This window comes from Candoia aspera, chromosome 3, assembly GCF_035149785.1.
Source record: "Candoia aspera isolate rCanAsp1 chromosome 3, rCanAsp1.hap2, whole genome shotgun sequence".
Classification (NCBI taxonomy): Eukaryota; Metazoa; Chordata; class Lepidosauria; order Squamata; family Boidae; genus Candoia; species Candoia aspera.
This window is the reverse complement of record NC_086155.1, coordinates 205,183,970-205,197,879: the sequence shown is the minus strand read 5'-3', so window position 1 is coordinate 205,197,879 and position 13,910 is coordinate 205,183,970. Positions and strand designations below refer to the sequence as shown.

Below are 13,910 nucleotides of genomic sequence, written 5' to 3'. Positions count from 1 at the left end.
GGGATTCGGGAAGCGGCTTTTCCCACCAAGAAACGGGATCAAAACGCCCCCTTCGGAGGGCTGCAGCGGAGGGGGAGCCCGGGGGTTCGATTTCTTAAAAGGGGAACGCAACGGCCCCGCGCTCCTCCGGCTTTCCTGCATCTCACGGGAGAGCCGCACACCGCCTCGGGACGTCACGGGCTCGCCCACGGAGAGGGCTTCCTCGGGGTCCGCCACGACCCCCGCGCGCCGCCCCGGAAGGCTGCGCCGGCTCCCGGCGGGGGGGGAGTCCACGCGGGGGCCGGCCCGCGCCCTCCTCGCCCCCCCCCCGGCTGGCCCGCCCTCGCAAGCCCGCAGCGGGGAGAGGCGGCCGGGGCCCGCCAGACCCCCGGCTCGCCCGGCCCCGCCGGCGGCGGCGGCGAGGAGGGGGCGTGGCCGGGGCCGCCGCGGCCGCGAGCTCGGGGCGGGGCTGAGTCCGGAGCGGGGCGCCGGGCAGGGCGCGCTCTGATTGGCTCCTCCGCTCGCTCCGGCGCGCGCCGCGGTGGAACGCCTGCACGCGCGCGCTGCTCTCCTCCGCCCACCCCCGCCCGGGTTTAGACGCGGGAGGTGCGAGGCTGCGCCGCTCCGGACCAGCAAAGCAGGTGAGGCGGGGGGGGCGCCGCCGGGAAGGGAGGGGCGCGCCGGGGCCGCCGCCGCCCGCCCCGAATGGTGTGCACGCCTGCTGGCGCGCCCGGGGCTGCGCGGGGCGCCGGCCTCGCGCTGCTGCAAGGCGGGGGCGCCGCTTGCTCGCGAGGCACGTGCGAGGCCGGGCGGGTCGCGGAGGAGCGCGGAGCCCCCGGGGGGCGCCGCCTTCGCCCGCCCCTCCCTCCCTCCCTCGCTCCCTCCCTCCGCGGGCCCGGCCGCTGCAAGCGGGCGAGGCGGCGCAGCCCTGCGCGGCTGCACGAGGCGCCGGTCCCTGCCCGGGAGGGGCGGGGAGCGCGGCGGCCCGCGGGCACCGGGGGGCCAGCCCGATTGCGCGCCCGCCGCCCGAAGGGCTGCCGGTCCCTCCCCCCTGCGGGCCGGGCCGGGCCGGAGCAGCTCCGGGCGGGGGGCGAGGCCGGGCAGGGCGGCAAAGCCGGCCTTGCGGGCTCTGCGCTGCGCACGTGGCGCGAAGCCTGCGCCCGGGGCCGCCGCCGCCTCGCGCCTCCGGGCCTTGGAGCGGGCCCTGATCCAGAGCCCTCCGGCCCGGGCTGGACAGCAGCCGCGGAGGGGAGTTTCCCGGGAGCAGACCTGCCCGGGCTCAGTTGGGTTCAGACGGGACATGAAACGCTGATGAACTGGACCAGGAGCAGTCCTTGAATTACTGACTAGAGCCACGAATAGTGATTGAACCGTCCGGGGAATCCTCCCCGTTCTGAACCCTAAAAGCGACCCCTTGCCTCAACGAAGCCTGGAAGGAAACGACCTCCTTTTAGCCCAGCATGTTGTGTGAACGCATCCGACTGGGTGTAAACGTTCTTCCAACCAGGGAAAAGGACCAGGTTGCAGATTAAAGACTTTATCTTTTGTTAATGGGGGTGCGGTTTATTGTTGGAAAAGAAATCTGCTTGGAGTTGCCTGGTTCTCGAGGCACTGCATAGATGTAGCAGAACTTGGAAGGATACAGGCAGGCCTCACTTAATGACCATTCATTTAGTGATGGTTCAGATTTACAACAGTGCTGTAAAAGCCGACTTACGACCGGTGCACCGGAAAATTGCTTTGTCTGCATTTTTTCCTGGGATCAACAGTTGCAGCGACCCCGTGGTCCCACGATCACGATTTGGGCGCTTGGCAACCAGTTCACATTCATGACTGTCTCAGCATCCCGTGGTCGCGTGATTGCCATTTTCAACCTTCCAGGCCAGCTTCTGGCAAGCAAAATCAATGAGGAACTGCGTGATTCACTTAATGACCATGTGGTTCACTTAACCACTGTGGTGATTTCCTTAATGACCGCTGCAAAAAAGGTCATAGAATCGGGTTGGATTCACTTCATGGCTGCTTTGCTTAGCAACCAAGATTCTGGTCTCAATTGTGGTCGTTAAGCAAGGACTACTTGTATATTAATTTAACAACTCAGGTATGGCCCAGAACTATGAACAGCGAGTAGCAACAGTTTTTCTCTAAACCAGTGTTCTTCAACCATGGCAACTTTAAGATGGCTGGACTCCAACTCCCAGAATCCAGTTTAAGTTGGAGTCCACCCATCTTAAAGTTGCCACAGTTGAGAAACACTGGTCTAGATTGCTCTTCCCCCACACTGTGGGGTGCAACTAGACTGGAGAAGGCTGTAAAGCATCAATTTAAATTAAGCTTCCAACTTTCTGCTTGGAGCTTTACTAAGTCCACATCATTTCACCTGCCTCCCCTGGGGCAGTATTGAGAACCTGATTAAGTTTGGTGCCCAATGTTGCACCACAGACATTGTGGCACCTTCCTTGACAGTCTGACCTATATATGATGTGCAGCAAACACAAGCGGCGTCAGTTGTTGCAAAATAGGCCTGTGCTTATTACATACATTTCATATAATTGTCTGCAGCCTTTGACATGCATGGAATTGAGTGTGCCACATACCCTTAAAAAACAAAAAAAAGAATGCACCAGACGTTCTTTGCAGACCTGTACAGAATGAGTAAAAGTTACTTGGCGTTTTGCTCTTTTGTGGTTTATAGTCTTTAAAACAGTCGTAGGGCTGCAACGCTTCAGGATCAAAAGCAGAAAATTGCTTAATCTGCATTTTTTTTCTTGGGATCAAGCATCTGTTGCACACCTGCAGCGTTGTCCTGGGAAATGACATGTGTGGCTTAAGGTGGTGCAGACAGCTGATATGTTTACATCCTGTGCACGCCAAAACACTTCTTACCTCTAAAACCGCACTGTGCTATTCAAAGCCCTCCCAGAGAATTCAGGTTATTGGGCAGATTAAGCGATCAAAGCCCTTTCTCTTGCGTCTGCTAGATCTCGATAGGTTTTGAGGGATCCATTTTGGGTGTCTGACTTTGATAGAATAAATTAGCTCCTGGGGTTGCTTTGGGCCTTAACACTTGCAAAATCTAGTCATGAAGGTGACCGGGGTGTATAAAATTCCCATGTTTATGGTATTTAGTGTTTAGCTCTACTCTGAGTTAGAGTAGGACATACCTAAGTAAGATGTATCGATCCACAAGGTTCTTGATCTCACCATATTGAACAGGAAGGTCCATCATGAGCTTCAGCTTGTAGCTGCAGACTGAGCAGAAGCCTATATGAGCAGGAAACAGGTCCCTGGTTTAGCCAGGTCCTTAATCATGTGATAGGTTTTACGTATAGATGTTGTCCACGCTTTCTGTTGAGCCATGATTGGTTTTGGGATGCTTGCTTGGGTAAACTTAAAGCACAAAGCCAAACACAAGCAAACCATGCACAGGTAGTCCTCGTTCAGCGATGTCCTCGTTCAGCAGCCATTTGCAGTTATGACCTGGGTGGGAAGTACTTTTGCGGCGACTCCTTGCGTTTATGACCTTCACAGGTCTGTAAAGCAAAGGAAAGCTGGAGTAAGATCATAAGCACTTGCAATTTCACTTAGTGACTGCTTTACTTAATGACCAAGTTGCCGGTCCCAGTTGTGGTTGCTAAACGAGGACTACGCCGTAGCTTAGTTCTGTGTATGAGGTGAACCACATTCAAGCGAATATAAGTCAAAATTCAGGGCAGATTTCCCATCCTTAATATTGGGAATTGGGGTACATTGGAGGAAGGATCAGTAGAGACAGGTGTTCCTTATTTGTATTAAAGATCCTATTTAAAGCTAAGCCTCAGCTGAGTGGGTGGCTTCTGATGCTTCATAGGTCATCCAACTAAAGTGATACAAAGACTGTCCTCATTACTGGTCTTTTGGCTCAACAGTTGGGTCGCTCTAGAAGATGCTGCTCCATTGCTAATGGAAGAACAATCTTGGTGTGATGACCCCCAAAGGAAATTTCTTCTGAAATGTGTAACTTGTATTGAAAATGGAATTTGAGATTATTTTAGGAGACGGAGAATGAATGCTCCATTGTGCTCAGGAACTTTCTGATTGCATTCCCAACATAATCTGGAAGACACTAAGTATTCTGAAACTGAAATTATTTAGTAAGTTTATTTATGTCTTTGGCTTGATCTTGAGTGGGACTGGTGAGCTAAAAGAAGCTTGGGGCAGAGATCTGGTTCACCTACTGCGCTAAGCTATGGTTGTTTAATCATGGCTTACTGAATAAGCTTCAGTTGGCACAGACAATATTAAATCTTAAAGTGTGGTTCACAAATTGTTAGGACTTAACATGTGTAGCCCCAGTTTAAGTTAAGATGTTTGTAAACCGTGCTGGTTTATCTTGGAAGAGTTCCTCTCTCTGCTCAGCTTGTTTCACATGCTTCTGTTCAGCATAAAATGGTGACACAGACCAACAGTGTTCCCACAAAATAGCTAACATGCTGGCTGGAGAATTCTGGGAGTTGAAGTCCACACATCGTAAAGTTCCCAAGGTTGAGAAATACTAATATAGACTAACTAGGTAGGCTAGACTCACGCACAACATGTTAAGCTACCCCTACTCTTCAGAATGATAAATCTCGATAAAATAGTTAAGAGCAGAGACATCACACTGACAACAAAGGTCCGCATAGTTAAAGCAATGGTGTTCCCTGTAGTGACATATGGCTGCGAGAGCTGGACCATAAGGAAGGCTGAGAGAAGGAAGATCGATGCTTTGGAACTGTGGTGTTGGAGGAAAATCCTGAGAGTGCCTTGGACTGCAAGAAGATCCAACCAGTCCATCCTCCAGGAAATAAAGCCAGACTGCTCACTTGAGGGAATGATATTAAAGGCAAAACTGAAGTACTTTGGCCACATAATGAGAAGACAGGACAGCCTGGAGAAGATGCTGATGCTAGGGAGAGTGGAAGGCAAAAGGAAGAGGGGCCGACCAAGGGCAAGATGGATGGATGATATTCTAGAGGTGACGGACTCGTCCCTGGGGGAGCTGGGGGTGTTGACCGACAGGAAGCTCTGGTGTGGGCTGGTCCATGGAGTCACGAAGAGTTGGAAGCGACTAAACGAATAAACAACAGCTCTTCAGAAGCTCCAAGGCTAAATGTTTAACCTGATTAGGCATGTTGTGGGAACACAGCTTTTATGCTCCCTTCCTTGGGCTCCTTAAAAGAATGACAAGATAGAAACAGAATCTGTGAATAACCTAATGAATGTGGCATTTCAGAAGATGATCTTACAGTGTGTGAGAACAATGTGATGCTTCTTCAGGACATCTACTACTTTCAGTCTGGTAATTATAACATGCAGTTGTTTTCTCAGTGTTACACAGAAGGCTGTTGCTATTTTCAGGACTTTTGTTTCAGCGTGGAACTGAGTAGCAAGATCCTGAGTCTGTGACAAATAGGGTTTATCTTCTGGAGCTTGTGGTTGTCCCCTTTCCCCCAGAAATGCTTCCAGATGTCTGCATAGCATCGCTGCCTTTGCCCTCCTTTTCCTCGGCTGAGGTGGATCTTGCCAGACTCAAGTGCCTCTCATGGTAGTTTCTCAACCACATCCCTGAATGCTCTGCTGTCTGCACACCACTTGTGGCTTATTCTGGTCCCTGCAGGTGGGTCTTCAGGGAGCATCAGCATCCAGCCGCTTGATGAAGAGGCTTTTCTATTGATGTTAGGAAAGAACCATGTGGAAGGGAGAAGCCCACCTGAGCATTGTAGGGAGACTCCATCCATCATGCTGAGCAAATCTCTCTAAAGCAGGGTTTCTCAACCAGGGTTCCACAAGAGGTCACTAGGGGTTTCCTGGAAATCACAATTTATTTAAAAAATCATTTCAACTTCGGGCAACCTCACATTAAAGGGGTAAGTTTCATTCCTTATTTTTAGTTTAAGAATTCTGTGAATGCATCTATACAGGCTTACCCATGAAATGAATATAATCATTTTGTAACTTCTGGCCTATCTTTGAGCCTGAATGTGCAGGGGTTCCCCGAGGCCTGAAAAATATTTCAAGGGTTCCTCCAGGGTCAGAAGGTTGAGGAAGGCTGCTCTAAAGGAGGAGGAAGCTGATACGAGGAGGCCATGTAGAGTCTCATGGCTGGGCTGACCCAGCAAGTTCTTCTATGGCCAAATGAAGAGAAGGGACAGATGACCTAATCCATGTACTTTGCCCATGCGCACATGCTCGCCCTCAATTTGTGCATATGTAAAGGCCTGTGCACAAAATCCTTTTAAACATTCTGAGGCCTGGTCTCTAATTACTATATGTGATAGGTGAAATGCTGGATAATGAGTCTGTGGATTACAACAGCCACCGATGTAAAATATTCATTGCTCTTACATGTAGAGTTCTCGAGCAAGTGTTTGTCAAAATTCATTCAGCTAATAAAATTTTAATTATGATGAACCCTTGAGCATCTTTTTTTCCTTTTTTGATTTTTGATCATATGTAAATTGAGCTTTGGGAAGATCCTTCCCATGTATTCTCACATCTGTATTGTAATGACACCCATGAGTTGCTACCCCACCACACCAAAAAATGAAGTAGTTATAGCTAAATGCTATATTTTTCTAGGAGAATAATCCAAGTTTTGGTTGCTCAGCATGAATTCCTTTTCTGTGATAGTTCCTTGTTTAAGGAAGTGCTTGGGAAAATGAAGATTCCCTTCTGTTCCACTCCTGGTTTAAATATGAAGGGTACTGAGCACCGTGACTTGTTTGAATCAGAAGCAGGTGTATATTACAGTGCAAGGGTTAACAAGAATGCAAGTCTTTCTGTTGCATCTTCTTTCACATTCTAGTCACACTTTCTCCAAGACACTTAAGCTAATGCCTGAATCCAAGATGTTGAAACATAATGTTTGTGCAGCATAATAAACCATGACAGTCTAACCAAAGGTGGAACTTAACAAGCTTAACATGCTGTGCAGAGCAGGCCCTCAGTCTTTGACTTAGTGAAGTGTATTGTGTGAATGTAGCCCAGGTCTTCAAGGACATGGACCTTTCCATGCCCTCCATGATTTGAACCCATGCAAGCAGCAGGGAAATGATGCAAGGACAGCACATGATACAAACAAGGACTGGCTGGTTTATCCTGTTCTTTCTCAAGGGATACTGGTGGATAGTTTGCTTTAGTCATGATTTGGTGAATGGTCCATAATGGTTAGGTTGATTGTCATCTGTGAGAGCCCAGTGATTATGTGGGAAACTGGACCTTGTGGCAAAAGGAGAGTTAGAAGGTGAGGGATGATTTCAGCTGTGGCCTGGGAATCCCTTGATTTGATAATGTGTAAATGGACCCATGGCTTCATTCAGTCTTAATGGATCCATTCATTTTCTCAGTGGAAAAGCATCAGAGGTCAGGAGACCAGGAGAGACCATTTCTCACCACAGTGGTTGTATCATCTGTCGAGGAAAACGCAATGGATTCAGTCTTTACAGAGGGATGCTTAATATATTGGATCTAGGGCCATTTTACCTAGCATCTTTTTCCAACTTTCTGCAATGGAAATGCAGCCCAGTGCTCATCTTGGAAGTGTGATCATCTGCCCCCAAAAGGACAAAGAAAATGTGAGGTGGTTGAGTGCATACTAGAAAGCCAGAGAGGGCTCATTAGTTGTTGCTTTGGTAAATGGATGTTGCACATTGACCACATTCAGCTTTGAACATGTCTCAACGTTCTAAAATGGGATCCCTGAAGGTTGAAAAACCATGCTTTTGCTAAGCAAGGTTCAAAGGGTTAGGAGCTCCATGTGAAGACTGTCTGGGACAGCCTTTTTCGATTTTTTGACCCTGGAGGAACCCTTGAAATATTTTTCAGGCCTCGGGGACCCCTGCACATTCAGGCTCAAGTATAGGCCAGAAGTTACAAAATTCTTATATTCGTTTCACGGGTAGGCCTGTATAGATGCATGAACAGTGTTCTTAAACTAAAAATGAAGAGGGAAACTTACGTCTTTAATGTGAAGTTGCCCGAAGTTGAAACAATTTTTAAAAATTTAAAATAAATCGTGATCTCCCAGGGAACCCCTGAGGGTGCCACGGAACCCCTGGTTGAGAAACCCTGATCTGTGACACCTCTAGTTCCATCTTGGCTATCAATGGAGCTTTCAGGTAAAGCCAGTGGGGCTGAGCCAGATGTGACAAACTAAAATAGGCTTCTAGAACCAGCTTGGGGAAATGTCTTCACAAGAAGGCTATCAACAAGTAGGTCACCTCTTAGAGTAGTGACACTATGCTTTTTCGCAAGACGGTTCAGGTAGGAAGTGTGATTTGTGCATCCAGCTTCTATCTCAAATTACTTAACTAAAATCTTTGTTCCTGTCAGCAGGAATTTTGACCCCATGATTCATTTCAAGCACAGATCCAGATGTAGTGTGCTAATCCATAATTATGTTTAGGCACACACCTCTGAGATCAGGATTCAGATCTATGTTCAGCCACCTGGAGATGGTTACAGTGAAATGAGTCACACAAACAAAAATTAGACTGGGCAATGAGTCCCTTCATAATCGGTCTCTTCTGGATCTAAACCAGCTTCCCCTAACACCCCAGATGTGCTGGGGCCACAACTTCCAGAGTACCCTTTGACCACTGTGGCTAGGAAATCTGGAAGTTAGGGTTCCCAGTCTACCACGTTGAAGGAAATAGTGTCAGAGTCTTGTTCCAGAGAACTCAGTAATCTGAGAACAAAATTCATGATTTCTGGATCATTGAATAGAATGTTTATATGGAATCCGTTGCAGTTGCAACATTCAAGCATGTTAAATACCAGTTAGGTGGCATACAGTGCATACTAAAAATACTTAGAATATTGCCTGAAGATAACCTGTTGCCAGGAAAAACTAAATATAACCTGTACACATTATGAAAATTAAAGGGGCTTGCACTTAATTTATAGATGGTGGTTGTGTTCAGTTTTTAGCTGCGAATCATTTATGCTGGGTGGAGTTTTTATAATTGATGAGTCTCCTTGACATATACCATGCGTTGTTAAAGGATCATATACGATGTTGATTAAAATATTTATGCCCTGCCTTTCCTCCCACAGGACAGCGTTGCAAAATGCAGGACCCCTGAGATTTAATAAGCCTTTTATATTGAATGATGAGGGAAGGACAAGGCAAGCTGTATAGTTTCCAATTGGTAAATCTTACTTGGTCGGTTCTACAATTTCCCATGTGCTTCCTTTGTGAACCTAAGGGCTAAAAAACTATCTTCAAAGGGGAGGGGAAAGGCTGTGAAAAGCCCTGTGGGCTTTGAAGTACCATAGTTTACTTTTCTGAGGATCTGGGGTAGGATCATGAAATGTACGGCTGAGCTCTGTGCTTGAAGGGGCTTTGCAAACCCTATGCAAAGGGCCACTGTTAAGGCATTGGGTAGCTGTGTCCTCTGGTGCCTGCTTTCTAAGCTTTTTCTGGTTGTCTTCATGCACAGGTATAGGCAATGCTTGCCCTAGGGCTGTTGGCGAAGCAGCTGAGCAAAAATACAGCCTTCACAGGGTTCAGCTGCCTCTCTCCTTCCCAGATGAGTAGTTTCCTTGTGCCTTCTTTCTGCACTGAAACTGTTGGGACTCTCTGGTGGGGGAGAACATCTGACTGGAGCTTCAGAACTGTCTGTATGTCAGAAGAAACTGCTGTGGGTTGGGGGGGGGGTGTCACTTTGAAGTACAAGTCCTGATGCACACACATCCATTTCCAACAAATTCCAGAGCAAGGCAGAGAGAAAGGGCACTTCTTGCTGTTGGGTTCTGCTGCTGTGATGTCCTTTTCAAGAAGGCAGATATTGTTTGCTTATAATTTGTGTTGCTCAACAGGGTTCGGGCTACCTCTGTGGAATAACTTGCTTGCCAGAAAAGGGGCTTAGTTAGCCTCTGAAGCAGTTAATTCCATAGCTGTAGCTCAACTTGGAGCTTGTAGAAGAGAAAAGGAGGCTGGTCCTTACCTTCTTTGCAGCTTCCAGAGCGGGGGGAAGCAAGAGATTGGCTTGGCTTTGAATCTCCTGAGAAGCGTGAAGAAAATGCAGGCTCCAACTCATCTGTCCAAGATTAAGTGAAGGAGAAGGGGGCAGAAGAACCAAGGAAGAACTCTGATGGATTGGATGCTGTGTGCACCTTGGCCATTATTCTGTGGCCAGCAACATATATTTGAGGTTACAAGTCTTAACCTGGAAGGGATCCATCCCATCCACTGTTGTTTCTTAGGGATATGTATTGATCTGGCAAGTTGTTTGTGAATCAAAAGACAGTGAACAGTTGGGCTATACAGTTGTTTGAAAGAGGGGCTTCAGCGGAATATAAAGAACACGTCTCTGATTTTGTAAAGCAGCCACGTCAGAGTGGCTGTGCATGCATATGTGTGTGGAGGCAGCCAAGAGCAGCAGGACCAGAGAAAGATGGGGCTGCTTTAAGAATTTGAGAAGAGGTACTTCTCAATTACACATTCCCGTGGGCTTCACAGCTCCTCTCTCTCAAGTTTTATAATCCTTAGTAAACAGTCGTCAGCATTAGTAGCTGCTGTTAGTGGATCCTCCAGAATCCTGTTCAGTCTGCTTTGAAAACCGTCCAAATTGGTTACCATTAGCACAGTTGCTGGCAGCCAAGTCCACAGTGTAACTATGCACCGTGTGAAAAAGCACTTCCTTTTGGCTCTACCTGATTCACTGTTGAGAGGTGACCACAAGTTCTACCACTGTAAAAGCAAGAAAATTTCTCTCCCATCCTGTGCATGCTGGACAATTTCTCTCCCCCTTTACCCATCTTCATGTTGAAATGGAGAGCCCCAATTGCTGTATAATTCCCCTTATGGATATGTTGCTCCAGCCCTTGGTCGCTTGGATTGTCTTTTTTGCACCTTTTCTAGCAACATAACAATCTTCTTACAGTGTGGTGACCGAAACAGGACCTTGTTCTCCAATCTCATGGCATACCTCTTCCGTGCTTGACTCTGTTCAGACAGGATTCTCATGCTATACGAAGCCACAGTGTGGTTTGTTTCAGCTTAGAGTGATAGGTGACTCACAGACTTGTGGTTTGTAAGCAGCTTGTTGTGATTGGTGAGCCCAGGGGCTTGTGACTTGTTCATTAAGCCACGATTTAGTGCAACCTAGTGTCTGCAAAATTTGGGCGTGTGCAGTCCAGCTTTCTCCAAGGATTTTTGAATGCAAGAGTTCTTAAATTTGTTGCATTAATGCAGAGTTCTTAAATTTGTTGCATTAATTCTTAAGAGAGGTCTCCGCTTTGGCAGACCTGGTTTGAAATAGTGGATCCGGTTCTCAGCAGGATCACACTTCTAAGGTGAAGGTGAGCTAGTTTTACCCATCTTGGTCCCCTTTGGGTGCCTTTGGAATGCAGCTGTTAGAATTCCCAACGAGTGCTACAGGTGAAAATGTTGGAAAATTGTAATCTGAACCTATCTGGAGGGCACTGGTTTGAGGAATAGTGATGTAACTGAGTTGGATTGGGATTGAGGAGAATAGTGGAGGTAGAGAAACCATCAGACAGCTGCCAGAAAGAGCACTTCCCTTGGAGAGAGAAAGTGATTGAGTGATTATGTGCCATTAAATTAGTGTCCATTGTTAAAGGCCACATACATAGATTTTCTCCCAGAAAAGTTGGTGATACACTTAAAATCTTCAGTGTTCTCCACAAAGAAGGCAGGAATGCCACAGAACTGTATTTAACAGGCTTAAATTAAAGGATGATAAATCATTTATGGAATGTTAGAAGGAACATGTTGATGATCAGAGCAATTCAACCATGGAGCATGATGACCTTGGAGAAGTGGTGTCTTTCTTGCTGAAGATCTTCAGATGTTAGCCATTGGGTTGAACAGCTTATAGACCGCCTCTTCCCCATCTCATACTCCATTTAACATGGGAATTGCCCGTTGGCTGCCCATATCTACATATCTGGAAGCTTCAGTTGGTCTAAAATGCAGCTGCGCGAACAGTGATGAGTGCTCCAAGATCAGCACATGCATGAGCTGCATCGGGTTCCAGTTTGCTTCCAGGTTCAATTCAGGGTGTTGGTTATCACCTTTAAAGCCCTACATGGCATGGGGCCAGGCTACCTGAGGGACCGTCTCATCCCCATAACATCAGCCCATCCCATCCGATCATGCAGAGAGGGCATGTTGCGGACCCCGTCTGCAAGAGAATTTCATCTGGCGGGGTCCAGGAGGCAGGCCTTCTCTGCAGTGGAGCCCACCCTGTGGAACATTCTACCCCCCTAGGTGAGGCAGGCCCCTTCGCTCCCAACCTTCCGGAGGGGCTTGAAGACCTGGTTCTGCCGCCTCGCCTGGGATGGGAAGGCCAACAGCTCTTCCTGGGGGTGGCTGGTGATGTAGAGTTCTCCTGACCGAATGGAAATTCTATATTTATAGTCTTAGTATTTTAGTATTGTAGCTGTTGACCTGGTGATTTTATGATGTGAGGTTTTAAGGTGAATTTTATTGTAAACCGCCCAGAGCCCCCCTTTGAGGGGGAGATGGGCGGTGATAGAAATGGGAATAATAAATAAATAAATAAAATATCTGTGATGCTGCTCATATTTCACATAGAGCAGCTCTGGATTTCCATACAAAAGAGTGCTGAGTATTAAGGAAAACGTCTCGCAAGGGCGGGTTGCCCACATGTTTTGCAGAACGTCATCTTGCAGCCAGATAACAATACTTGAAGGTATAGCGAATAAACTTTTCAAATGACGCATGTCAGACCCTGAGCGGTCGTATCAGGAAGCCTTGGTGGTATGCCTAGATGTCGAAAGACAAGGTAGTTGGCGTTCAGAAGTTTCACGTGATTTCTGTTCTTTTTCCCCTAAACCTGCTGCTGATACTGATCTCTCTGGAAACTGCCAATCCCTATTTTGCAGTTAAGAGATCTGAACACTTTTTGAAACACACACCTGTTGCTTTGAAGTAGATGAAACTGTAGCCGAGAGCAGACAATTTACACACTGCAGAAATGTAGTTTCTTTGGCGTCAAAGGAGTGTGCTGTGTGAACCCAGGTTTCCAAAATGTATTTATGGCGTAATGTTACACGTGAACCCACAAAATTGGGGCTTATTCAGCCATCCCTAATTAAACCAGCCATGAGTAAATGCAACCTGGGATCCTAACTATGATGTTGCTTTCCTACTTATAGGTATATTTCAAAGCTTGTTCACATGAGTTACCCTAGCCGAGGAGGAGGACGTCACACGGCCTTTTTCAGATTGAACTTCAGCCATTGGTCCTGGAGGCGAGGGAAAACTTGAAGATTCCCACCTCTGCATTACAAAACAGGCCCCACGAAACTGTCCGTGCTGGAAAGGGAGTATGGTGGTTATAGTCCAGTGAACTTGGAGGCACCAGCTGTGGTTTGCTTCCATGTGTTTGCACCGGTCTGCATTAAGGGCTTAGTCAGAATAGCCATGTGACAATGAACACAGCCCACAACGGTGTCAGTGCAAAGACCTCTTTAGGAGTCACCTGGTGACCCATTTTGTTCCGAGGAGGAAGCATCTTCCATTCTAGACTAGCAAGGAGCAGGCATTAATGGGTTTCCTTTGGGCAGGGATAGAACCATGTTCGCCTGAAGGTGGCAGGCGCATGACCAGGTCTGTCTCTTTCCAAATTATGTGCTTTCTCCTTTTCTGGGGGCTTGTCCTTGGGGGAAGAAATGCTTGCGACAGTCTTTGCGCATCCCACCGTCCAGGCATGCACTGTGTGGAGAGACAGCCCCGCACAAGCAGGGGAATGTGAGCGCAGGGCGGAAGTAGCCTGCTGCCTCAGCTTGAGACGCCAGGGTTGTGCGGCGTGTTGGATTTCGAAAGGTGCGTTGGCACACAAATAAAACATCTGTCAGCAGCGTGTTCAAGCAGCTGTTTCCATGATAGGTGTTGCGTTCGCCCTCTGAAGCAAATCGAG

General features: G+C 47.8%; 1 protein-coding gene across 1 annotated transcript in view; it reads left to right on the top strand.

The window, feature by feature from the left end:
- The first annotated feature begins 551 nt into the window (after positions 1-551).
- The window catches only part of PTP4A3 (protein tyrosine phosphatase 4A3), a 95,164-nt gene continuing 81,805 nt past the window's right edge, over positions 552-13,910 (top strand). The window contains exon 1 of the mRNA XM_063299717.1: positions 552-620. The gene's annotated coding sequence lies outside the window, so the exon portion shown is untranslated. The remainder of the gene's footprint in view (positions 621-13,910) is intronic.